The 25365-nt window shown below is 39.0% G+C and overlaps 1 long non-coding RNA gene across 1 annotated transcript; it reads right to left on the bottom strand.

The window, feature by feature from the left end:
• Window positions 1–3588: 3588 nt before the first annotated feature.
• Window positions 3589–16577, bottom strand: LOC137188419 (uncharacterized). Its single transcript, XR_010929398.1, has 6 exons — window positions 16299–16577; window positions 6920–7175; window positions 5866–5998; window positions 5512–5572; window positions 4738–4800; window positions 3589–3680 (listed from the first exon to the last, which is right to left on the bottom strand). It is a non-coding gene; the product is annotated as an uncharacterized lncRNA (long non-coding RNA).
• Window positions 16578–25365: the final 8788 nt, after the last annotated feature.

Here is a 25365-nt window from a genome sequence, read left to right as displayed (position 1 = left end):
CCCCTTTCCCTCTCTCTTTCTCTCTCTCAACCCAACCGGTCAAAGCAGATGGCCGCCCACCAAGAGCCGGGTTCTGTTTGAGGTTTCTACCCGTTAAAGGGGAGTTTTTCCTTACCGCTGTCGCCAATGTCGCCAGTACGGTCTTGACCTGCTCGATGTGAAAAGTGCCTTGAGATGACTTCTGTTGTGATATGGCGCTATATAAATAAAAATTGATTGATTGATTGATTGATAAAAAGAATAAAAATAAAAGTTTAAATAATATCTTGGAGGTTTCTAATGACATATATGATATAAATATATATGATTTTTTTGGTGATGTGTGATGACATAACAGGTTTAGTTTTTCTGCGATCATAAAAGTATTAAGAAACTATTCAGTGCTCATGATAAAATGTAATTAACTGAACAGTGTCATTTATTCCCTCATGACCATTAAATTATTATTTATGATACTACACTGTCTTTATTATATGATTTCTCTGATGTACTTCATCTACCAACAGCAGAAATTGCTCTCAGCCAATTTCCTATTATTTCAGCCTTATTAATACAGTATAAATATATCAGATTGTTGTTAATTTCACATGTTAATTATGCCTGGGGATTTAGAGTTTTCACACAAATAAAATTAACTTAAATATATAAAGTATAAGTCAAAAGTTTGGACTCACCTTCCCATTCACTTCAATTAGAAAGTGTGTCCAAATTTTTGACTGGTCCTGTACATTAACAACAATGTAATCAATCATGTGATCACTTCAGATTTGGCTGTGAGATAAATGTGTCTCATTGTATATCCAGAAGAACTTCTTTACTCTTAAGTTATAAATAATAAACCATCATCTATCTGAACATCTCTGATGACTCTTTATGGGGAGTTTTCATGTATAAAAACTATGAAAGTGAGTTTTTGATGTTGTCCTGATATGTTGTGACCACTAGAGGTCAATGTATACGTTCACTGACAGCTGCCTGATTTTAAAACCAGCAGCAGCAGCAGCAGTTACATTAAAGCCGTCAGTATCTGAACACTGTCTTCCTCCACAAACAGCTCAGATTGACAAATAAATAAATGAGAAGATAAATACAGTAAACAATCTGCTCCAACTCTCCTGAGTCAGTTACAGCTCTGATGGTGTGTGTGTGTGTGTGTGTGTGTGTGTGTATGTGTGTGTGTGCACTGACAGTTATGCTGGCTGTAAATTTAATGAGATGTGTGTTTCCCTCATGACCGCCTGAGTGCTCTTGTGTTTACTTTCCACAGCCAATCATTTTTCAGTCACTAATCAATAAACAAATCAGCTGGGAGCTGTTCACTGTATACAGCAGATGATGAAGATGGTCTCTAATGTGTGTGTGTGTGTGTGTGTGTGTGTGTGTGTGTGTGTGTGTGTGTGTGTGTGTGTGCAGTTGTTGTACTGTATTTCAATGGGACACACAAATATTTTGGTAAAACTGGATTTGCATTAAAACTTAACTCCTGTGTTGGCATTATTTTTATTTATTTTATTAATGTGTTGTATGTGTAATATTGTTTTGACTTCATGTTTTTATTTGATCATGCAGAGTTATTTTCTATATTTGTATTGTGATTTTTTATTTTTTTATTTTATTTAAAAAAGAGGGTCCTGACCAAAATATGCAGCAACAATGATGAATACAGACAGACAACATATCAAACAAATAACACGAAAATACATCACAATATCAGAGTGAAAACACTGCAGTTATAAATCATGAATGAATCAAATGAAATATTACATCCTAAAAACAACCCAACAGCTGTCTGGATAAAAAATAAGTGAAATAAAATTAATAAGGACAAGAAACACATTAAGTTATATTTATATCACAGATTGTGTCTCAAAACAAAAGAAGTCCATGATGATATGATGATGTGTAATATAACTCATCCTCTGATTGTATGTGTGCTCTTCAGGTTCATATGATGTTTGAATCTTTTCTTACAATGTTTTTCTTAAATGTTGTGGTTAAAACTTTACTTTAAGCCAAACTATTTAACTTTTATAAGCAATATACAAACATCTAGCGTAGTTGTAAGCAGATATAAGTGTTTTTTAATGTATTTATCAACAACTATAACTCCATCTATGAGCGGCTGCTGCTGTATAAACAGAAAAATGAATATATAAAATAATCTAATATATGTCTTCATAGGAGAAGTTATAATTGCTGACAAATGCTGCACATTAATAAACACTAAAACTACATTAAAATGTGTTTAATATTAATATTAAATGTTTGTATACTGCTTATAAATACTAAAGTGTTGCTGTTTTATTGTATTTTATTACTTGGAGTATCCATACTGCCAGTGTTGTTGTTATATGATGTGTAATAAAGTTATTAGTAGTAAAGCAGTAAAGTTATTCTACTCTATAAATGTTGGATGGTGGGTTTATATGGTGTCACATGATACTGATCAGATCATCAACTTTGTGTTATAGTTGCTGTTTTCTTTTCTTCTATGCACTTTTTTTTGCACATAAAAAATGCATTTTGGAGACAATCAGTAAATAAATCTATATAACTACTGGCAGGCAAAAAAAACACACATTTTAATCATCAAATCAACATACAGGTTTCATGACTGAGTGTGAAGGTCTCTCTGTCTTCAGGACACCAGCTGCACCTGCTCAGGTGTGAACAACAAAGAGAGAGTGACAGATAGATACACAGACGTCACTTCCACATCTACTTTCTGTCCCGACAGTCAAAACTAAACATAGAGAAGAAGCAGCAGCGTTCAGTTTTTATGCTCCACATATCTGAAAAAAAAAAAAAACTGCCAGAAAGCTGCAGGTCTGCTCTGACTCTCAGTCCAGTTTGACTTTTATTCAATCAGATCTGGGACTATTTATTCATATCTGACACTGCAGCTGTATCTGTTTAATCTGTTTTATTCTATTTTACCTTATTTTATCTCCTGTTTTAATTAAATCCTAATTTTATGTCTGTTTTTATATTGCATTGTGTTTCTTTTCTTAATGCTCTTTATGTTTTATGTTAATGTCTTGTTATTGAAAGCTGCTGCAGAAATAATGATGCTGCTCATCATTTGATTTCTGCAGATTTTTTTTTTAAATGAGCAGCAATTTCAATCAGTTTTATCTCTTTAAATGTGACCTTCTCTGTTGTTTATGATGCTACTGATGTATCTGACAGCTGTTTACCAGAAACAGAATCAGATGAGCGCTAAAATAAGAATAACTTTCTTTATTTGAGTAAAAATAAAATGATAAAAAGATTTTGTAAGATCAGATCTTTAAGAATTCGACTTTTTTAAATATATAAACCAAATAATCTACAAAAGAAAGCAACTGCAGTTTTATACCCACAAATTATAGTTGCAATAATTACCTGGAGGCACCAAAAAAACAAGTAAAATCAAGACAAAAATCTGAATTTATTAGAATTTTACAGCAAAAAAAGCATCATTTTAGCTACTAATATGTAATAATTTTACAAAAATGATATCACAGTTTGTTATTCTGTGTCATGTGTTCAGCAGGTTTGTTTCTCTCCTCTGTGCTGTCTGTCTTTAATCTGCTCTTTTCTTCCTCTCCTCACACTGACCTGCCTCCTCCTCCTCCTCCTCCTCCTCTCTCTCTCTCTCTCTCTCTCTGCATTCTCTCGCTCTCTTTGTTATGGGGGTCCTGCATGGAAGATGTATATTTTATGTGCGGCTCTGGAGGCTTTTACCATTAATTATAGAGAAACACTAAGCTCTCCATTTGCCGGACAGATGTTATTTTTTACTTAAGGAGAGAAAGGGGACTGTTCCATAATTCAGAGGTAATCCCGCTCACCAGAGAACAAATAAATAAATGAATAAATAAATAAAGCAAAAGCCAAAACCACAAACATTTGGTACTCTACTCCTGCAGACATGCGACACACGCACAGATTTCCTCTGCGTTCAGCCTGTAAGTGCTCTCAATGTAATAAATATGGAACAGCTGCTCTGTCATTTCATTTTTTATTCAATCTGCTTCTCAAAAGTATTTCCACAAATCACACACACATAATACAGTGGGGGTTTTTTTAACCTTCAGAACAATACATTTGTAAATATTTCAGTTTTTTTCTTCTTCAATGTGGGGATTTGCAGTTTTTCTCTGTTTTATATCGTTTTAAATTGAACGTCTTTGCTCGAACAAAACAGAAAACAGCTCATTTGAAGACGTCATCTTTGGGCTGTGGGAACCTGCGTCGGACATGTGTTTGACATTTTAGGTATTAAATGATGAATTGATTTCAATTTGATGCGTCACTTTGTTTTATTTTGTTGGTTTTGTGTTTATGCCTGTTTTCTGTTAATAGTTTGAATCTGACGTTTGCTTTTTGTTTTGTTTTCCAGGTGAAAATCCAGTTATTTTACATCATGACAGAGCTTCTATAGATATCAACTTTTATGTCAGAATAATTCAGAAATTTTGGGAAATGGGGGAACATCTACAGGTTGTGACTATTTGACTCAGAATAAAAAAGTGTTGCAACAAGCAGATATAGAATATATACTGTATGTGATGTGTGTCAGTGTGGAAATCTGATTTTTCTGATTTTAAAGAAACCTATAAGGACGATTTAAGGGGCAAATAAAGAGTTTAGGAGGTTCAGTAAATGTGAAACACGACCAGCCAGTCTAGAAATATGTGGATTAAATACCTGCCTTCACTGTTCATTCAACATCCTAAAAATCTTGATTTTTACCTTCAGTTCTGCCGACATTCTGCAAACCCTTCATGCCAAAACTCAGCCTGACATATCAGGTATCTGTGGAAAGTTTGAGATAGTTTTCCACTTATAGTTCTACTTAAATAGCTTTAATATTGAAAAAAAGACAAAAAACAAATTCATTCTACTCTGTCTGACAGTATCATATATCCAACTCTTCAGAGAATTTATATCATTTTTACACTGAGGGAAATATTCAAACTGAAGAATCCATAAAGTACTTCGAAAAAATGGAAATGAGAACATCTATGGTTCCATGATAACTGAGCAGAATCTGTCTGCTCATGAAGATCATGTGATATGATTGAAAGTTGTAGAGTAGCAACTAAATTGACTTTGTGATGAGATATTTGTGGTTTTTTGGGGGGGGGGGTTGTTGTTATTTTAGCACAAAATGATGCATAAAACATCTGGTATATTTTCATTTGATCAAATTCTGCATCCTTTGAAAAACATTGTGTTTGATTATTTCACCCAGTGCAGACACTGGTGAGTGTTGCATCAAGCAGAAACAGAATATATTAAATATATGACGCTGTTATACAGTGTAGACATTTTTTTTTCTCCCAGATTTAAAGAATCATGAGGTTGAATTTGAGGGGGAAACAAGATGTTTCTCTTCCAGATGTTAGACAGTATCCTGCTGTATGTTCTAGCAGCTCTGTGATATTTTCTCTGAGTGAATAACGTGTGTGATGAGGTTTGATTTCAAGCCTTGGGGTTTTCGGGGTCTTGGGACCACTCACTTACCCTCCCTCCGGCAAGCTGAAATCGCACCCCTGGGCCAGTGGATGACCCTTATCCGCACCTCCTGCACACACACACACACACACACACACACACACGCTTAAGCACTCACACACACACACACACTCATACACTCAGTGGAAAGGGGTTGTGGTTGGCGGAGGAATCCCGTCGTTTTAGAGAGGGATCCCATTAAAAGTGCATGAGTGTGTCTGTCTAGGAATCAAGACACCCGCTCTGCTGCTCAGCTGATAGCTCTGTGTGTGTGTGTGTGTGTGTGTGTGGGTGTGTACATGTGTGTGTGTTATTTATTCATACACAGAGTTATTAGGGCATCCTGTGACGTACATCACTCACTCTAAAGCTGGATACACTGAAGAAGGTTGAATGAAAAGCTGAATGTGTTGCTGTTTTATCTCCGGGTTTCGGATTTCAGATGTTTACGGGATCATTAACTCGACCTCTGACCTCAGATGAGACAGCGAGCAGCCTGCAAACAACAAATGACAAATCCTGCAAATGTCACACCCAGGATGAATTACTAGGAGGTGAAGGATTTTCATGTTTTATGGCATCGATTTTGACAGGCTCAGACCTAAAACATGCATTAAAAGACATAAACAGTCAAACGCTGAAGCTGCAGCACAAACACAAGCTGAGAAATGAGTAAAGATATTAGAAGATGCAGGAAAAAAAGAGAGATTAAGGAAAAAGACAGACTGAATATCGCAAACTCGACCTTCAGGGAAACTTTTCTTTTTTCTTTGTATTCTGCTTCCACCTTTACATACATGAGGTTGTGTCGGCACTATCACTACTTGTGAGAATAAACATCATGTCTCATAATAAAAGAAAAAAATAAAGGATTTCTGAAATGACAAAATGATGAAACTGAAGTTGTAAATTAAATTCAGGCTCGACTTAAACTTCACCAAATGAGATATTTTACCTGTCAGTTTTAAAAAGTTTCAATACTGAACAATATTTCTTTTAATTTAGACATATTTCTAAGTTAAATCACACAATGATAAACCCCCAAATCATCATCATAAAGGAGTACTTTTACCTCATTTGTAGGATTGACAGAAAACAGCTTCTGGTACAAATCAAGCCATGATGAGACAGAATAATAATACCTCCATGTTTCATACATCATACATGCATATGTGACACTGAGTGCAACCAAACAAAAATGTGAAGTCACCTTTATAATCCTAAAAACACAAAGACTAAATAACTTTAATTCATGTTTGCTCCTCGGATGAATATCTGTCAAACTCTTGTCATATTTAATTCATGCAACAAATTAAAAAAACAACACATGAATCACATACAATCAAAAAAGCAAAACACAATTCTACATGTGCATTTAGTAAAGACAATAACAGACCTACCGGTGTGTTTATCTTACCCAAACATTTATTTTTCTCCTCCTGTTCTCAGGTCGGTGTGATGCTCGGAGCTGCATCGAGCAGAGAGCACTGCAGCAGGCTGCTGCTGCTGCTGCTGCTGCTGCTGCTGCTGTTTCTGCGGCTGCTGCTGCTGCTGCTCATCTTCCAGCCAGAAGGCGGCGCTGCTCGCACACAAACCCGGGCGGTGCTCCGAGGCCACAGAGAGGCCAAATCAAAGCAGCGGGTCCAGAAAACTACAGAGAGGTCAGAGACGTCCTGGAAAACAAAACAAACACACCATTTAGATCTCCGTCTTATTTTGTCAAATAGATTGATTCCCCTCTTCTTCTCTCCTTTCATTACATTGTTTCCTCTCCTCTCTTCTCTTTTCTCTCCTCCCTCACTCCTCATTCCATCTCCTCTTCTTTCTTTTCTTTTTCTTCCATCATACTCCTCTGTGCTTCTGTCTTTTGTCTTCTCCTGCCCTCTGTTTTCTTTCCATCTTTCCTCTCATAGTCTGTACCTGTCCTTGTTTATCTCTCTTCACTTTCCTCCTCTCTTCTTTTTCTTCTCTCTTCTGATCTCTTTGTCACCTGCCCTGTCCATTTATCTCCTCTCCTCTCTTTCATGTACATCTCCTCGTCTTCCTCTCTTCTCCTTTACCCTTTCCTCTTTGCTCTCCTCTCCTCTCCTCTCCTCTCCTCTCCTCTCCTTACCTTCGTCCTGGCCACACTCCAAGGACGGATGGAGGGGGAACATCCGGAGCGCGCTCAGTGGCGCTGACAGCTGTCACTTTGGCTGGTGCTAATGCAGACGGGCTAACCTGAAATGAGCAGGGACAGGCCTGAAGCTCTGCATGTCACTGACCGCTGCCTCCTCCTTCTCCTCCTCCCCCTTCCTCCCTCTCCTCCTCCTCCTCCTCCTCCTCCTCCTCAGCCACGGGGAGAGGTAGCAGCCAAGTACGCGGTGAGGGGCTGAGGTGCAGGGTGCCGTGGTGGGTTTTGGAGAGATAAGGCAGCGGATATAAGAGGGGTCAGCGGGGTCACAGTGTGGTTAGCACTGACAGCAGGGCTCTGAAAGCGATCTAGCTGCAGCGCTAATGGAGGAGCAGAAAACAAGACGAGGCGAGGAGGAGGAAAACAGAGGAGGAAGGAGAGAGGATAAAGAGCAGTGATGGAGGAGGAGCTGTTATACGGAGGACAGTAGAGCACTGGTTCTCAGTCTTTTTGGCTTGTGAGTCTTCTTTTATCAGTTTTATGTCCTGAAGACGTATAACTCTCCTGTGTTTATGAGAAAAACGATGATGTATGTGCAGAGTTTGTGTTCACATTCATCTGCTGAAGGAGGAAAGTTGCTCTGCTCTCAACTTAAATCTCAGTTTAACACGTCATCACAACTGGTCTGGAGCCAATCAAGGTCCAGTATGCATCTGACACAAGTGTAATCTCTCTAAACAGATATCTGCATATGAATACAGGATCTGTAAGATTTGGGGATTGCAAGCGTTCTGGTGTTTTTATACAGAAACGTGTTTCGGTTGCATGCAGGTTGGTTTTAAACTGTTAACTGTAAACTGGTTACTTGTGAAACAATCCAGTCGTAGACGTTGTCTCTTAGCTCTACCTCCATTCTTGTGTCTCAAGTTGCTAAACAATGACCGTCACATGGAAGAGGAGGTCTTGGCCCGGATATCTATTATCTGTTTTCCGGATGTCCGCTGGCTACACTGGAACCCCTCAGATATTGGCCGTTGCCCCTAGAGGTGAAATTGTCATCAGATGACAGCTGATGGGTTCTGAGATTGACACAAGTGTGACGTGGAAACTTGAAGCCTCCAGTGCACAAACACTGAGGATGGATATTTGCATATTTTATAGATTCTGGAGTTTTCAATGAGGGAGAAGAAGGAGGTGTCATTAAGAGAATTTTAACAAGGTTATCCAACTTTTTTGTGGAAAAACACATTAAACACAAATTATTATTTAAACCAGAGTGTGTTTTTATGTGTCTTAATACATGTCTGGAGAGACACCCTTCATAAAGGATTTATAAACTGTAACTATAATGGCTCTATTATTGATTAATAAGTCATTTACAATTGCTCTATAGATCTGAAGATGTTAATAATTGTACTTAATTCGTTAATAAATGATAATAAGTCTGTGGTAATAGTTAAAGGGTTTCCACAACGATGCATCCAAAGCTGGATAACAAATGGCTCCAAGACCCCAAATTACTTTTGTGCCAATAACTTTAATGCTATTTGAATTCTTGGAAATTTGTTTGGTAATGTGCATCATCTTCCAATTATTTTATCGATTCATTGTTTTGTCAATAAAATGTCTGAATATGGTGAACTTGCCTGTTATAAGACCATGGTTACATCTTTACATGTCTTATTTTGTCCAAACAACAGTTCATAACCCAAAGATGTTCAGTTTACTGTCATGTATGACAAAGAAAAGCACAAATTAATCACATTTCAGAAGCTAAAACCAGTTAATTTTTTGGCGTTTTTGCTTTAAAGAATTACTAAAACAATTATCAAAATAGTGATTAATTTTCTGTTTAATCAACTGATCTTTGTACCCCTAAACGTGGCGCTACTACTACATCAAAGCATAACACACTTTCATCTGAGATGAGCATATATGCATTTTTTAAACTTACCTTTAAAGGACCAGTGTGTAAGATTCAGTGTCATCTAGAAGAATGAACTGGCAGAAATGGAATATAATAATCATAAGTATGTTTTAATTATTAGTGTATAATCACCTAAAAATAAGAACCCTGTTTTCGTTACCTTAGAATGAGCCCTTTGTATCTACATTTATATCTTCCATGTTTCTACAGTAGCCCAGAACAGACAAACCAAACACTCGCTCTAGAAGGGGCCTTTCGCGTTTTTCGCGAGTTTCGCAGCCACCGTAGTTCTCCTACATGCTTGGGAGAGGAGGGGGGATGAGGAGGGGGACTATGCAATCTGCAACCTCACCACTAGATGCCACTAAATCTTACACACTGGTCCTTTAAGGTCCAACTTGTAGCAGGTCCCTGTGTCAAACTTTAATATTTCAGTTCAGGAATAAAAGTTCATTCTTGATTCAGGCATTGATTTCAGTTTATAGTATGACTACAAAGTGTATATTCTTACATGAATTTGCTTTAAATTTAATTATAATCCAACAAACTTTCCCCGCAGCCCTGAATCCATCAGGTCTGCAGTTGTGAATATTAAGTTGTTAATGAATAAATTCTGCTCGATGTTGCTCTTTCTTCGGTCAAACGGCCTTAATGATGAATAAAGAGCTGAATAAAAGTGTCACACTGGGGAATAAACACCAGCCAACTTGGCAACCTAAAAGTTGTTCTTATTTCTGGGTGCTCTGGGTCAATCTGGGTGGACTGTGGTTGTACTGGGCAGTTTCCCGGTATTCATTTGTAACTGTGTGAATGTTATCAGGGCGTTCCTGGAAAAGCGAGCATTACTCTCAGAGAAACTTCCCTTGAATAAATAAAGGTTAATAAAATTGAAATTATATGTTCCGCAACCACAGGAAGGGTGTGATGTTCAGGTTTTTCAAGCATCTGCACATTGAAACTACAGTCAGAGCCGGAGAAAGTACTTTCTTTAAAATACCAGATTTTTTTCTTACTTTTGTGATGTCTATTATAGCGTTTCTTTATCGTGTGTGTGTGTACCTGTGAAGCCCAATATGTGCAGTGTGCAGCATGTGTGTGTGTGTCTGAGAGAGAGAGAGAGACAGAGAGAGAGAGAGAGCAAACAGTAGATGAAGCAGTGTGAGAGCTTGCGGCAATGCTGAGATTTAAACCCATTCTGTCTACGGCTCCATCAGATAACGAGCTGAATCAGCACGCGGCGCTGTGGATATGCACCGAGTGGGATGCTGCTACACACACACACACACACACACACACACACACACACACAGAGTTAAAGTGAGCATGCATCTGACATTCATAAAGATACAGGAGGGGAGACAAAGACTGACACCAGGTGTTATAATGAGCAGGACGCCTTTCAGAGACACAACTGTCATTTCATCCTCATCCCTCCATTGTTTCTCTTCTATAATCTTCTCATCTCTTTTTCCTCTCTGTCTCTCTCTCTGACGCAGTGGTTCCCGACCTCAGAAGGGGTCACACAACATAAATGTGAGGGGTCAAAAAATGATTAAAGCTGCCCTGTGGAGTTTTCTTGAAAGTTGTTTACAGTCAGTGTTTCTCACTGAAAGGATTTGTGTGCATCCTTGTGTCGAATGTGTTTCCTTTCTCACAAAACATTTGCAACTTTTAACAGTCTGCACTCTTCTGCACATGACCCAACACAGGAGGGCCAACTCCTGAGGTCAAGCAGTCTACCTGAAGGACAAGGGGGCACTCTGAGGGCAGCAATGTACACATATCGGATATGACACCAGTGATCACTTACATGTCCTTTCACCCCTTCCCCAGCAGTTTAACACCCATTCACACCTGGACTCATGCGACTCTAACAAATGACTGACAAGAGGACTAACGAACTACATGTGACCTCAACGACCCTGAAGGTGTAAACTACCCGAGTGTCCGTTCAGTCAGAACTGAGAAAGCCTTTTGGACAAGAGGCAAAAGTCCGGTTGCTCTTGACTCAGCGTTTTTGGATACTCGTTCAAACTGCATTCACGCTGAAAACAACCCTGTGTTAAAATAATACGAGAGGCTGCAGAGTTGGAGCGACAGATGAACGTGTTTAAAGGCTCATCAGGATTTTACAACTCTGGAAAACAACTGTTTTATCTTTCTTCTCAACGATTGAGAGGAAAACAGAAGAAACGTGGCTTTCGCGATACAGAATAATCAACCAGGAATGTGGATGGATGTGATTGGCCGACGCAGCGCCTTGCTGGACGACATCATGTTGTGTTGCAGCAGAAACTGAACCAGGTTCAACTTTTTTTGCTGGATGACCCTGCAATGTTTTTTCACCACCTTGAACAAAATCACAATTTCCCAAACCCCACGGTGACAGCTCTGAGTTCTTCTTTAGCCTTTTTGTTTGATAATCTGTAACCATAACTTGATGGTGATTCATTTTCTGAGTAATCAATTAGTCAAATAATCTTTTCCTGACCAAATATAAATGACAAGGAAATTATAGAAATAAAAGTGTGGCCCAGCAGACCACCTGTCCAGTAAGGGACCAGACAGTGAGGGTTTTTCCAGGGTAATGACTCTCATTTAAGGATTATCCCAAAGTAAAAACTGGCAAATTTTTCAACCAACCCCTCTTGGTAATTTGAGCTAGGGGGTTGCCAGGACATTACTGGTGTAATAATCAGGATAATCTTCCTGTAATAGCTGGATTACAGCAGGTTAGGGACACTGTAGTCTTTGGCAGAGCCCCCTCTGGATCTAAACTCTAATTCATTAATCAACTAATGCCCATTCAAGGCCTGCTTAGAGACGCAGAGGGACTCAGACAGGCAGAGCTCTGAGAGAGGGAGCTGCAGCCCACTGCCGGGTCTGTCGCTACACACTCATGTTGTACAGGCTGGCATTATTCTAAAACACAGAAAAGGATAGGACTGTTTCTTATTGTCAACAAATCCCATAAAAAAGACCAACACCAGTAATGTGTAAGTCTGCCTTTCAATACTTTCTGACTGCCTTGTCTGTTTTTAGCAAACGTTACTTAAACAGGAGTAAATAGTCGGCTACATTTGTTGGGAACTATTTTCAGCTTCATTTGGTGTTCTAGTGAGTATTTCTGGCAGCAGAATAGTGTGTGTGTGTGTGTGTGTGTGTGTGTGTGTGTGTGTGTGTGTGTGTGTGTGTGATTGAGTCAAAATAAACTACAATGTGTATGTTCATGGTGATAAAGGAACATGTCACACAGTTCAGTGGTGTGGCTCATTGTTGTGAACTCTATAGAACAGAGGAACAAGATATATCAGGCTTTGGATACACACACAATACTCATTTCTAGATCAGTTCATTGTTGACTTAACAACAACAACAACAACAACAACAACAATAAGAAAAGTATAGAATATCCCCAACCTTAAGGCTCGGTCACACCAGCATTTAAAATGGCAACATTTTGCAGCGTGATCAATTAATATAAATTGAATTACAGCAATCATTGGATATGCTTGCAGAGTTAAAGTAAATCCCCACAGATTTTTGCATTAAACTCAACTTTGACAGGTGCATTTGCGCCGTTAACCAGTAAATATTGAACTTTGAGAGAACAGAGCTGCAATACCAAAATGGTGGAAGCTATCCTGCCTTATTAATGTGTTGCACCATCTACTACAGGAGTGAATTATATAAACATCTTTTGAATAAACTGTGTGAACTTATTGTGCCGTTAGTGATCGAGCTAGCTAGCTAACAGTCAGTTGGCAAATTTGCTAGCTTGGAGGGCTTTTTTCCTTCCTCAACAACTCCTTATTGAATAAAATGATGTACAACCATGAAAAGAAAATGCTAAAGGATAAGGCTAGCTTGTTAGCTTGTTGTGCTGCATATCACAACGTAACCCTAAGTTCTTTGAGAAATTCACAATGTAGTACAAAGTAGCACAAGCTAGCAAAGCACATGCTCAATAGCATCTGCCTTTAAAGCAGTGTGTACATAGAACTACTCTCCTGAGACTGAAAATGTGATTGCTGTTATTAGTCTTTGGAACCATTTCTAAACAAACTAACATGACCAAACTCTTCATAATGAAGGAGCATGTCACCCAGTGTAGCGGTGCGGCTCATTGATGTGTTTTAGGATATTCTAAAATAATGTGGACAAATGATTTTCGAACATTGAAGCCACATAAAGATGCAGCAGGATGAGATTTGGTGGTCATGTCCGTGAATCAGTCACACAAAAACACTCATAATGACAAACCTATTGAATTCTGGATGGTGTTTAATTAGTCTCAAAACCTGCACACATAAAAAAACAGGTTTGTGCACATGACACGAGTGCACAGGACAGTATCCATGAGTGGAATACCATCCTTGCAAGGTAGCATTTCTGCTCCATGTACACAAATGTGGTCTTACAAGCACAACGTTTGATAAGTGCACTCCTTCGATTGGTCATTTAAAATACTGACCATGACCTTTGATTGGCTGTTTGGTTTGATCACTGACACAGTTGAAGACAAGTAGTTGCCTGAGAGAACAAAGGGAAACATAAATAATGATATTTAGCGGCTAATTCTCTCTTTTTTACCACTTACATTGATAAAAAATTGTTAAACATCATGGCAAAAGTCTTAAACACTGTTTAAACCCACTTTCAGATTCATGAAACTTAATTTTGCTTATGAAAACAGAAAAAAAAGGTGATTTCACTGATCCAGACCACATTAGACCAGGTCTAAATCAAAAAACAACTTGCCAAATCTGGACTAGATTACCAAGGTACTCCAGTATGTAAATGGTAAAAAAAAATAGAGAATAACCAGTCACTAAATATCATTTGTTGTTTGGTCTTTGACATTTCTAAGTGACCAATCAAAGGAGCGGACCGTCTTCCATCCCCGCCTCCGAAGTCTCAAAAGTCAACTTGACGAGCGAACGAGTGTTAAGCAGTAGCGAGCTCGCGTTCACTCTCGCGGGACTACGTTTGTGCTGTCAGAGCAGAAACGCTCCCTCGCGAGAATACTTTTCTGTGCTCTCGTATCACGTGCACACGCCTGGGTTTTTATGTGCGCCTGTTTTGAAACTAATTATTTTGCGACTCTCCTGCCCGCTCTTGTAGCTGCATGCCGTCCCCTCTGTGGGGCCACAGGTCCGGTGTGAAATGCACGCAAACATTTAAATATTTCAGACAGTACTCTCGCTCACCAACCGACCAACCAAACAGGCTGACACACACACACACACACACACACACACAGAAAGAGAGAGAGAGAAGGCGGCGACAGCTTCATAAATAGTCCATGAGGAACGGCCCCTCCTCACCACAACCTGTCAAAGGCTCACAATGATTTATTGATTTCTTTATTTGTCACATAAAAAGGGAAACTCGCTCTTCATGTCTCTCTTTTTTTCTTTTCTCTTCCCCTCATCTCTTCCTTCCCTATGTAAAAAAAAAAAAAAAAAAAAAAAAAGAAGAAGAAGAAGAAGAAGAGGACAAATCGCCACTTGACAGGTTGAACAGGAGGGAATTCCCTGCCTGGTGTGTGTGTGTGTGTGTGTGCGTGTGTGTGTGTGTGTGTGTGTGTGTGTGTGTGAAGGACCTGTGACTGCAGCTGTTTAATTGTCGTCATTATTTGATTTCATTTCTTTCTTATTAACAGTGAAATTTGTTTCTTCGTCACTTTTCAGAACAAAGATGTTTTTTAGAGTGTAAAATAAAAATGCTTTTCTCCTCTTTACCTGTCTTAACTTCCTGGTTTCTTCTCCTTCATCCTTTTCTTGCTTTCCTCACTTCCCTTTCCTTTTTTACTCTTTTTTCTTCCTTAATTCATTTCTTTTCTCTCTTTTTTCATTTTCTATATTCTATTCTTTCTTTCCTCCCTCCCTTTTTGATTTCCTTGCTTGTTTCCACTCCTTCACTCTCTTACTTTCCTTCCACCCTCTTCCTTATTTCCTTTATATTTCCTTTATTTCCTTTTCTTCCTTCTTTTCTTTCATTTCCACTAATTTCTTGTTTCCTTTTATTCATTTTCATTACCTCTCTTTCTTCCTGTTTCTTTTTTTTCCTTTCTTTATACTCTTTTCTCAGCTTTTATTCCTTCTTTCCTACCTTCCCTCTTTTCCTTTCTGGTCTTTCCTTCCTTGTTTCCTTTCATTCACTCTCCCCCTTTCCTTATTAATTTCTTTTCTTTTGTTTCTTGTTCTTGATTCTTTTCTGTCTTTCTCTCTTTCCGGCCTTTATTCATTTTTCTTTCCCTCCTTTCTTCTTCTTCTGTTATCTTGACCTTTAATTTTGCTACATGTTTCCTTTCCTTTCCTTCATTTCTTTGACTTTTTTTCCTCCTTTTGTCATTTTTTCCCCTTTCCTCCTTTCCTTTCTCTTTCTCCAACATGTAAAAACATATTTTCTCAAATAACACGAATCCCTTCCTCGCTGTCACATTTTTTTCACACTGCTTCTGTCCTTCCTTGAAGGTTTTTCCACTCTACCACCCTACCACCTAAAAAAACATACAAACACACATTTCTTTGGATGTTAAATGAGTCATTCAGTCCCAGAGCAGCAGAGGTTGACAGGGACAGTCATGTGCTGCTGAGGACACGATGTTGACAGAACAATGAGACGTCTTCAGGTTGTTTTATTCCCTCCAGAGTGTCTCTTCTCTTTCACTCACCTTCAGTCCGTCCTCTTCCCTCAAACCAAACATCTCTCCCTTCTTGTTTCTAGACTTATTTTCTTATTTTTACTCACCTCTCAACCCTCCGTCTCTCTGTCTCCGTCCATCCATCCTGCTCTGTCCCCCCCTCCGTCTATGTGTCCCCTGCTTTCAGAGTCTCTCTGAGCGCTGGCAGCCTGTCGATGAGAAGCATTGGTTGGCGGCCGGCGCAGTCGATGACCCTGACAGTGTGCAGTTATCGTTCTAATTAAGATGCCACACTTGAGTTAAACCGCAGCATTAGGATTTGATGGGGAATTGATCAGGGTGTCAGAAGCCGAGTGAGACAGAGAGATGGGGAGGGAGGGAGGGGGGGAGAGGGAGAGATGGTGAGAGCGTGTAAGGCGTAATGTAAGGGTGTTTGGAGTGAGGAGGGGGGTTACCGGGGTAATAGAGGAGGAAAGACAGAGAAAGACAAATAACTTGAGTGGGACAGAGAGGTGAAGACAGACTGTCCATTCTTGTCAAGTCTCTTTTAGGTACAGTTTGAAATAAATATGATCTGTACAAATGTTTGAGCACAGCACTGACATATTATCACTTTTTAAGCTGATGTGTTGAACGTGTTAGCAAACCGTCGCTTATTTCCACATCCAGCAGTTACGGAGCAACATTATCATTCATTTGGAGTCGTGTTTCTGTCCACCTGGTGAATGTAAGTCAAATATTCACTCTCTTTTAGCTCTGTTTTTGGTCTCCACCAAGTCCTGAGGGAAATATCTGGCTCTTTAGCTGCTAAATGCTCCACTATGTTCACCAGCTAGTCTACAGCTAACTGTGTCTGTTTGCCGTTTGGTGCTGAGCAGGTAGCATACGGTGGCTTTTTAGAGTTTTTTTCTCTGAAAACAGCTGCCTGCTGCGACCAGAAACGACACTATAAGAGCGCTGAGAGTCAGACAGATAAACAATGAGCTGAAACTCAATATAAAGCTCCGTAAACCGATGGCAGCTGCAGAGTCACTGATAATTCTTTACACAGTCATTAAATCAACAAATTTTTCATCTATTTGTTTATTTAACTTTGTTTTTTATTTAAATGATCAATTTCTAAATTTATTTGAATATTAAATTTAATCTTTCATTTATTTATTTGTATATTTACTAATAGTCAGGTTTGATCCTCCATATTTCTCAGTGTGATGGAGGTTCCTGTATTTTTGTGAGTCTGAGGAGCTGCAGGGCAGAGGTTAAGACAATCCTTGATTCCACTTGATCACCAAGTCAATATCCTCAATGACAGGAGCTGAGTGTGTGTTTGTGTGTGTGTGTGTGTGTGTGTGTATGTGTATCCTCTATACATTAGCTCGACGCTGAAAGCTCTGACAGTTTCTTATTGCGTCCGTCTCTCGGGGGTTTCACTAGAACCACACACACACACACACACTTAAATGACGGAGCTGCCGCTTCATACACAACATCAACAATACGTTCGCTCAAACTGTTTGCAAACACATCACAACATCCAAGTAAACAAAAACACACTGCTGCACCGTCAGGTTGTTTCACATTAGAAAGCCGTGAGCATATGATTACACTTACTGGAACAGCTGTGTGTCCGGATGCATGTGTGTGCTGCAGATAAATATGAATGAGCAGCAGATAGGCTTCATGCATTAAAGTGGGTGCGGCGATGCATATTCACTCAGCTCACTGCACACATTCTGATGCATTTTAGACACATTCTCACATAGGACTTTACTAACAACTCTGCACGCACAACACAGTGGGATCTCTGGCCTGCGGGGGGCCGGGTGGGGGGACCAGTCAAGGGTCGAATTAGTGGTCGGCTGAGAAGTTTTGTTTATGTGTGAACAGTGAGTCTATGCTCAACTATACTGGTGGTGGGAGGATGATTAAGACCTATTATTGAAGTCAAAGTTGCAATATCATGATTTAATAATTATCAACTTACAAGTCAAAGGCCAGAATACAAAGTAAAGCTGTGTCTCAAATCACAGACTTCTGTTAGTACACTTTACGGAAACGACGATCGCAAATTAGCATTAGCTAGCATTAGCATTCACGTTATCGTTCGCGCCACCAAATCATTACAGACTGCTAAATTAACTCAAAAAAACATACTGATGGCTTATATCCGACAACAGTGTAGTGGTGCTTAGTGCTAAAAAACACATGTATAACTTAAAGTTGTATAATGTGGCGATGTTCACTGTAATTACGTACCCGGCCGCTATTTCCAGTTTGAAAAGTGGTCCCTTCCCTTCCGCTACGTAGCCAAGATGGCGACCATTGAGGGCGAGAAGTGTCCATAGTTCCACACTCAACTTTTTGACCGTTTTGAGCGCACCATCCGGGTACTCACAGTGCACTGCATTTCCCATACTTCTCAGTGTGAACACACTTATGCACTCAAAATTTTAAGTGTAAGTACAGAAGTACGCGAATCACTGCCCACATCTCCGATTTCATTAAATGATTCAAATATGTCTGATGTTGTGCTTATTGAAGACCATTTTCTCTGGTTGCAGAAACAGTCAACGGATAGATCTTTGTAGATGTTCACATCACAAAGTGACATCACTTGTCCATATGAAATAGGTGAGTTCAGAGGCTTGGAGACGTAGTGACTAGGGCTAGTTGGTGAGCTGCTGTTAGCTGGTGAGCTAACTGCTACTTGCTGGGCTATCGCTAGTCAGTAACAACAGCTCCTGGAACTATTCTGTATTTTCTTTCTATTGTTCTGTTTACTTGGCGTTTTGTTCACCATTTCTTTTGATAAAATGTTATTGAATAGGAGTAAATAAAGCTTATGCACTTGTAAGCTTTATCTGTCGCTAAAGGCACAATAAAATCAAACAGTTTATTCAAAAGATGTGTTTGTACCTTCCACTCCTGTCTCATAACTGTCTGTAAACCTTTTGTGGAACAGTTTTTCCTCCGACAGAAGAGGTTAAAGTCCCCCTTTCCTCAAAAATGTGTTTTTCTTCTTGTTACTTCAGTTGGATGTTTAACGTCACTGTGCAGCATAAAATATGTGAATATTTTCACATTCATCTGCTGAAAGTGGGAATGTTTCTCTGCTCACTGAGAATCTAAATTAAAGGGACGGGCCTATGAGCACGATTTGTGACATCACAACTAGTTTGGAGCCAATCCTGGTCCAGTATGTAATTTATACAAGTGTGATGTGGAAACTTGAAGCCTCCAGTGCACAAACACTGAGAACAGACTTTACAGTGAAGTGTAGATTCAATTTTAAGAATTTCTAACAAAGTAATTGAACTTTTTTTATGGTAAAACCTTATTAGACACATATTATTATTCAAAGCAGAATATTATTATATGTCTTAAAACAAGTCTGAAGGTGATCTTAAAATGAAAGTGGTTGGTGCAACAAAGCTAATATGCAACGACAGCTTCCTCTATTTCGGACTCTCCACCCCCTCAAAGGACAGCTTGCTACGGGTCAACAGCGCTAATTTGCAAGTCAAAGTTCGCCAACATTGAACTTGACATGAAAAATATTCGCAAATATATTTAATCCCATGAGCGAGTCCACCGATTATTCCTTTGGAATAAATGGAATTTGTTGCAAAGTTTCACCATTTTAAATCCTTAAAAAGGCTTTCATACATGTCTAGCTAGCTATGTAGCGGCATTGATGAAAAACAGTGACAGAAAGATTGCAGCTGTTATGAGCTGGTTCAAGTGGCCACAACAAAGGGAGACACACCATCTCAAAGTTTCACAAAAGATATTTTATGAAACCAAGATGAATCAGGCTAAATGTTTAAAATATGGGGTGTGGAAATCAATGATATCAGTGGTGTATGTGATGCATGAGTGGAAGTTGTGTGTGTGTGTGCAGGTGTTGTAAGGTGCATGAAAGCAAAACAAATAACTAAAGTAACATAACCAAAACCGAAGGGATGCCTGAAGAGAGCAGAGATGCAGCAACAGCCTCAACAGCAGAATGACAGAGGAGAGAGAGAACTGTGCTGCATTCAGGCTTAAGTAAGTTGGGAATACCCTCAGGTGTTCCCAGTTGTGCCAATGATCACTTGCAGAAAGCAGACAGACAGGTGAACCACATAGCAAACACAAGATGACACCAGAGATCTGTACTTGGAAGCAGGATTTGGGGTTAGCGAGGTAACTTCAGGTTCAAACTCTGGGTTTTTAGTCCTTTGATGGTGGTTCACTCCCTATCGGGGTTCATCACCATGGTAACTTATGCTTGACAGCTAACCTGCTCTGGAGCAACTTCAGATGATCAGATCACAACCTGTCAACACCTCGACCACTGACCAATCAGATCACTGGAAAAAAAAAAAAAATCCTACAGGATCCTGACATGGACAAAAGTCCTGAGTTACAATAAAGGGACAAGTAAAAAAGGGCAATATATATATTTATAGGTCAGTAGAAACATTTTATTGTTCCAGACTTTCTATTTCTAACAAACAGAGAGATTGTTTGACACTAAACACGTGATGATGATTTTAGCTGCATTTTAATTGTGCAAAGTTGATTTTCTCCCGGGAGTGACAGCTGACTGTGTGGATGATTTTACACTGTGATTCAACCACTGCAGCTCAGAATAACATGAGATAAATCTGTGATGATAATAGAAAAATAAAAGAAAGTTGATGTCTTTTATTAGAAAAATAATCCACACTGTTAATTGGCTCCCATGATTATAAATTTAGCAACATTTGTGTCATGATAGATCATCAGTCATTAACTACTTTTCCACTCTTTGCTTCAGCAGCAGAAACAGTCTGACATTACTTTTAAGTTTTTCTTTATGTGACATAATCAGATGGTTTCTTCATCATCCAACTAAATAGCAAAAAATACTCTCTCTATAGTTAAGTCATATATAATAATTCCTACATGTATTTTAAAGGACCAGTGTGTATGATTTAAGGGCGTCTAGTGGTGAGGTTACCCCTCTCCTCCCCTTCCAAGCATGTAGGAGAAGCTAAGGTGGTCGTGACACTAGCCTCTCTGCAGAGCCAGTGTTTGGTTTGTCTGCTCTGGGCTACTGTAGAAACATGGCGGGCTCCGTGGAAGCTCACTGTGTAGATATGAAGGGCTCATTCGAAGGTAATGAAAACACAACTATTCTTATTTTCAGGTGATTATACTCTAATTAAAACATACTTAGGAGTATTATATTCCATTTCTGCCAAGTCCATTCTGCTAGATGCAACTAAATTCTGCACACTGCACCTTTAAGTCTTAGCCTACTTTTAATATTTGGAAATTATTTCTAGTGTTTCTACATCTTATTCTGTTATATGATTACAGGCTGTTGTCTACATTTCATTTCCTTGAATATGACTTTTTGGTGTCCCTAACACAGTTTTCTGCAGGTTCTTGGTATCACCGTTTCATATCATATAAAGTACTTCATACAGTATGTTGAACTTGCTTCGTAGTACAGGCCTCAGAGGTCATCACACAACAAAATTGGTAACAAGCATGGAAGACATTGTTCAGGTTGCCGTAACTTGCAGAAATAACAATGTTTGAACAATATTTCTGTGATGGAAACCTGAAGTTAGCTGCTTCTAGAAACCCGTTTAAAATGTTTTGTCTGTTTAGATTAAAGACATGATCAGTTAAACAAACAATAACAAATTAATCTGTAATGAAAATAATCATTAGCTGCAGCCTGAGAGATATCTGTATCATACTGGAAATGAAACAGTGAAAAAGGTATTGAGCCACGTCTACCCTTCGCCCTTGGTTGTATTTTCATGCCTCTGAGTGTGTGTGTGTGTGTGTGTGTGTGTGTGTTCACTTGTGTTTGTGTCAGATCTGGTCAATCAGAGTCCTTTCAGGGCAGCTGTTAGCAGCAGACCACACTCGGGGTCCCGCCATGTGTCAGGTGTCATTCATGCTTCCTGTCAGTGTTGATGATGACGAGCTCATCCCTCAGGTGCTTCATGTCACCGTGTCCTTCCTCCACAGACAGAAGGTAAACCTCACAACATGACCCATCCCGTCCAGATGTGGCCTGACAGCTCACGAGTGTCTTACATCTTCTTCTTCTCCTGCTGCTGATTTCCATTTGATTAGCCATTTCACAGATCAGTAACTGTACTTCTTCTTGGTACTCGTTGTTGTATATTTTTATATCCCTCCTTTACATGATGCCTCTCCAAGTGTTTACCACACTGGTCATGGTCATGTGGCATTTTTCACACAGCTTACCGCCTAATATCATGTTATACTGATGTAGCTACTGTTGTCATCATGCAGCCAGATGGTAAAAAAGAAATAATCATACAAAGACCTCAGACTGATCATAATTCAGGGCAAACTATCATTCACTCGAATACAGACTGACTGAGTTGACAACATCTACAAATTTGTGCTAAAGGTCTGTGCTGCAGTTCATAACACATCCATTGGTTCACCATATATTGCACTGGGCTCCAACTACAGTGTTTATTTTACAGGCAACGTGACACACAATGCATCATAGTGAAAGCAAACTGGTTATGAAACAAAACTTTAGAGTAAACAGTATCCACAGATTTAGACAATATCACGTCTCCTCCCACTATGATGGCCGACTTTTCCATCCATCTTTGAGTGTTGCTGTTCAAAACAATTATATTCCCCACATCGTACAAACTAAATCTGATCGATCATAAACCGACACTTATTACTAATGCAATATTTTGCCCAGTCCAGTATCAAAACAAATCCTGTCACAACCCAACAGCTTATTATTTGCTTGTTTTAACCAGTCGTTCCCCAACGTTAAGGTTTTAGTTGCCCTTTACCATAATTAGACATAACCACAATTGGAGATATTGTATGATATTATATATAGAAATAATTTACAACGTGTTGGTTTTGGTTGTTGGTTTGTCATTGAATTTAATTTGGACTTGTGTAAACTCATCCAACATCAACATTCTCTGATGTGACTACGTTGCCATAATACAGTCACAAAGAGTTTAGAAGATACTGTGAGATCAGCAGTGGTTTCATTACTTCTCATCAGAGATGTGATCAGGTCATTTATGGCAGATCCAAGATCAGTTTTCTGTAATTCATCATTTTCTTGTTCAGAATCAGCTCAGTGAATGGTAAATAGTAAATGGACTGTACTTGTATAGCACCTTTCTAGTCTTCCGACCACTCAAAGCGCTTTTATACTGCGCATCACATTCACACACATTCATATGCTGAATGGATACAGGGGCTACCATGTAAGGTCCCAACCTGCCCATCAGAGGAGATCTAGTCATTCATACACATTCACACACTGATGGCACAGCCATCAGGAGCAATTCGGGGTTAAGTATCTTGCCCAAGGACACATCGACATGCAGACTAGAGGAGCCGGGAATCGAACCGCCGATCTTCCGATTAGTGGATGACCCGCTCTACCTCCTGAGCCACAGCCACCTACTACTTTATTATTTTGGACAAGAACCTAAAACTATGTGACATGTTGACATTATTGTACATTAATATATAATATTATAATCATTGTAAAACTGACCACATAGTTATCACATATTGCTACTTGTCTTTACAGCAGGTTGCATAAAACTATGTATTTTCTTTATATGTCAGGGTATATCTGTCAATAGTTTGTATTGCATTTTTTTTCTGATATATGAACACTGTTTTTGGTATCAGACTGATACTGAATACTGAGTATCTGATCAGAGCATCTATAGTAATGGAAACCTTTTTAATTTTCCACTCCAGGATCAAACTGATCGACTGAAAGACGAATAGGTTGACAGTAAGTAACAAGCTTAGTACTCAAGGATTACATAAACAACACATATCCAATTGAACAAACCCATTTAAAATGATCAATATGCAAGAAAAAAAATATCCGTATCAATGTGACCCTTTGCTTTGTCTTACAGAGCCGCTTTAACCAACCTGACAACGAAATTTCGTTTAAATCGAAAATGTTCTCAATAACATTTTAGACCTTCAAGGCTATTCCATTCATTGATTACCACTGATGACGATCATTTACATAAGTATGGGAATGTTCAAGGTTAGCTCATGCTAAAATGATTTTCTGAGACCGTTTCAGGTAATCTTCAAAAATAATGCATTTCCTATATAATACAAGGTCAATGCATGCCCATCTCCATGCTCTCCTCCTCTCTCTATCTGACGAAGGAGAAGAGCTATCGACTAACCATCAAATCTCCTATCTGCACGGTGGGCCATTTCTCCTTGTCTCAGCACTCCACACCTCCTCCATTATAGCTCATAATCTCATCTGAACAGGCAAATGACCCTCTGAGACATACAGAGCAAGAGAAAGAGGAAGAGAGAGAGAGATATAGTAAGACAGAAAGAGAGGAGTGTAGAGAGAGAGAATGAGCAAAATGAGCATAGCATGGTTTAATAACATCTCCCTTCCTGACAGCAGAGGAGAAGTATGTAGGAAACAGAAAACAGATGGCACTAATAGGGATGTGTATCGGTCCCTCTCAGACGATTTGATACGTATCTAGATAATAGTAGATGATCTGATACAAAAACAACACAGGTGAATATGTAAAGTTATGATACATTGTGATTCAAAGCTGATTATGTGCGATTCAGCTGTGACTTAAAAGGATAAGGCTGGTTTTATTCTATATTATAGAAACCCCAAAATCCACAATGTTTTCTGACATTCACACCCTGTCTGATGTAAACCTAGGTGTAAATGGACGACAGATAAGGCTTAGTAAGTTCCTAAAACAGCTGGGCACTGCAGTTTTTAGCAAATGTTACTCATACATGATGAAATAATGCATTTGTTGGGGACTATTTTCATATTTTCAGTGGTGGATTAATACCCCTTTGGTGCCCTGGTGAGTATTTATGACAGTACAGCATTTTTCAGTATCTAAAAAGACATACATGCATACAAACATACAATAATGCACAATATTTTCTGAAGTTAGAAATGTCTTCTGCTACACCTAAGAGGAGAAGAGTGAATGGTTTTCGACATCCGAATATACACTCACTGCCCATTTTATTAAGGAAACCTGCACAATTTAATGCAATCCAATATAATAGGAGACCGTCCTCCAAGGAAAAATTACACAGTCTACCAAAAATGACTTATAGTTATGTTTGAGTGACAAGTGC

Source organism: Thunnus thynnus, chromosome 8 (genome assembly GCF_963924715.1).
Source record: "Thunnus thynnus chromosome 8, fThuThy2.1, whole genome shotgun sequence".
NCBI classification, from domain to species: Eukaryota; Metazoa; Chordata; class Actinopteri; order Scombriformes; family Scombridae; genus Thunnus; species Thunnus thynnus.
The sequence above is the reverse complement of the archived record's forward strand: the minus strand, read 5'-3'. Positions and strand labels throughout refer to the sequence as shown.